At 48.6% G+C, this 2657-nt stretch overlaps 1 pseudogene; it reads right to left on the reverse strand.

Moving 5' to 3' along the window:
- Positions 1-524: 524 nt before the first annotated feature.
- On the reverse strand, positions 525-1343 carry LOC125360183 (annotated as a pseudogene).
- Between the last annotated feature and the right edge of the window lie 1314 nt (positions 1344-2657).

Consider the following 2657-nt stretch of genomic DNA (forward strand, 5'->3'; position numbering starts at 1 on the left):
CCTTCACACCCATGATGCCTTGGCTTCCACTATGGTAGTAGCTATGGCTCACCACTCCTTGGCAATGTTTGATTGAAAACCACTGGAATTTTCCTGTAAAACTTGGTCATATCCACTCATGCTGCTCTGGCTGCCATAACTGCCTTTATATCCACCACTCAGTTGCTGACTAGCTGGGCTACCATAACTAAACTGGTTTGACCAGCCCATGGCTCTCATTATTTGGCTACCATAGCATTGAAGAAGAGTTGTTTATAACCCTGTAGCATATTGGCTTTGTCTTTTCTGTGGTTGTTGTTGTGGGGCTTGAACTCAAACTCGTGGTGCTATCACTGAGCTCTTTTTGCTCATGGTGAGGGCTCTACTGCAGCTCCACTTCTGGTTTTCTGGTAGTTAATTGGAGATAAGTGTGTCATGGACTTTCTTGCCTGGGCTAGCTTAGAACCATGATCCTCAGATCTCAGTCCCCTGAGTAGCTAGGATTCTGGGAATGAACCACCAGCATCCAGCCTGCCAGAGCATCTTTATGATTGTACACTTGACACCTGTTTTACTCTGCCATTAGGGCCAATCTCAAGAGTATACTCTCACCGGATTGAGAGGTGAAAAAAAAGATAAATGTCATTCTCAGTAGCTCAGTAAGATAATATTCAGATAGGTACACTGTGTCCCATTGGGTTCTAGCAAGTACAGCCATTATCTCCATGTCTGTGATGGGGCATGCCTAACAAAGAATACTTAAGGTCTCTTCTAAACCTATCTAACCCATATCTATAGCCAGTGATAGGCATTCTAATCACCACAGCCTTGATAGCCTGCACCATAGGCACCACGCCTCATTCTCTCAAAGCCAGCACCGCTGCAACACTCTCATGCCTTCCGCCAGCCCCAGCTCTGTCGCAGGGACCTGGCTGATCATGGCCATAAGCTTTCGTGGTGGATCATAATGAGTTCTAACTTCAGCTCAGCTATACCTAACTATTCCAGGACGCCTGTGCCTTATTCTCTCCTTGTGCTTCTTTAGAGCCTGCCTGGCTATGTCCCATGTAGCAAACTGCAGAAAGGCCTCCCCTGCACACCTCCTCTGGAAGTTCACTGGTAATATTCTCCCATCTGTCATGATTTCCAGCCCTGAGATAGACTGCACCATTTCTTCCTTGCTACAACCAAAGGGGAGCCCTCTCAGCCACACACAACCGTCTTTGGCTGTGTCAGTATGCTCCAACACCCAATCCCTTTCAATGCCGTTTGACTTGAAAACTTCAGCATATTGGTGTTCCACAGTTTCTGTCCCCTGACCCTCCTAGGACCAATTTAACTCTATCTTCTGATTCAAATTCAACAAGAGTTCAGAAACTTCTTTTTGAATGTAGTCAGGGAAAAATTGCTGCATTTCACTGGTGAAGCAGGAAGAGGGAAAGCTTGGAGCTCTCACCATTAATCTCAGTGCCCAACATTGCCTTCTCTTCAAGGGTCCTGACATCTAATCACTGCACACATGATGCACACTTTGTGTGGCTGAGTAGAAATGGCCCTGGGCTGATGATTTTTGAGAGAAGTTCTCACTTCCAGCTAACTATGTGCCTAGGCGGCTACTACCTGCCTATTTTGGGCTTCTGGTCTTGGCTACCGTAAGAGGCAGTAATGCTGTGTTCAACTCTCCATTGAGAATGAGGTGCCAGACTTTGAAGTCAGGCCCCACCACGTGAACCCCATTTTAGAATCGAACCCTGAGCCAATCAGATTTGTACCTGTGTTCTAATCTCGCTTGCACAGCTGATTGTTGTAACCTTGTTCTTTGCCTTTATAAGCCCTGTGTAATCACAGCTCGGGGCTTCCTCCTAACCTCCGCTGCGTCGGTGGGTAGGACGAGGCCCGAGTTGGCAGCTCGTTAAATAAACCCTTGCCTTGCTTTTGCATTTCGGAGTGTCTGAATCTCGGTGGTCTTCTTGGGGGTGGTCTTGCAACTTGGCACAACATTTGGGGTTTCGTCCGGGATGGCCCCAGAGACCCCGAGATCCCAGACTCCGAAGGTAAGGAAACAGCACTGTTCATTTGTCTTGTCCTGTAATTTGTCTGTTTGTCTGTTTTGCTTTTGCTTATACTTGTAGGGCGCGAGTCAGTTTGGTTTTTGGCCGGAACTGACCAGGAGGGCCTCCTAAACGAAACTCAACCCGCCCACCTTGTACTTGGGTCTGCTCCTTCTGCTTATCTGGCAGGAGGTTGTGGGCCAACTTGGGTCCACTCCTCCCGTACCCTGGCAGGAGGTTGTGGGCCAACTTGGGAGATCTCCAACTCGTAACTCGGGTCCACTCCTTCTGCACCCTTGCAGGAGGTTGTGGGCCAACTCGGGTCCACTCCTTCTTGCAGGAGGTTGTGGGCCAACTCGGGTCCATTCCTTCTGCACCCTTGTAGGAGGTTGTGGGCCAGCTTGGGAGATCTCCAACTCGTAGCTTTTCTTAGGCCTATGTGTTTTCCTCCTTTTGTATTATCTTGAGGACCTCCATCGAGTCCCCTAGACTTGATCCTAGCTCACTGGAGGGAGAAGGAGATAGCTCAGAACCAAGGTGTGGCCCTTAAGAAGGAAAAGTGGATCACCCTGTGCAAGTCAGAATGGTCCACCTTTGAGGAAATTGAGGGAGCTTTGACATAGGGAG

This window comes from Perognathus longimembris, chromosome 11 (genome assembly GCF_023159225.1).
Source record: "Perognathus longimembris pacificus isolate PPM17 chromosome 11, ASM2315922v1, whole genome shotgun sequence".
NCBI lineage: Eukaryota > Metazoa > Chordata > Mammalia > Rodentia > Heteromyidae > Perognathus > Perognathus longimembris.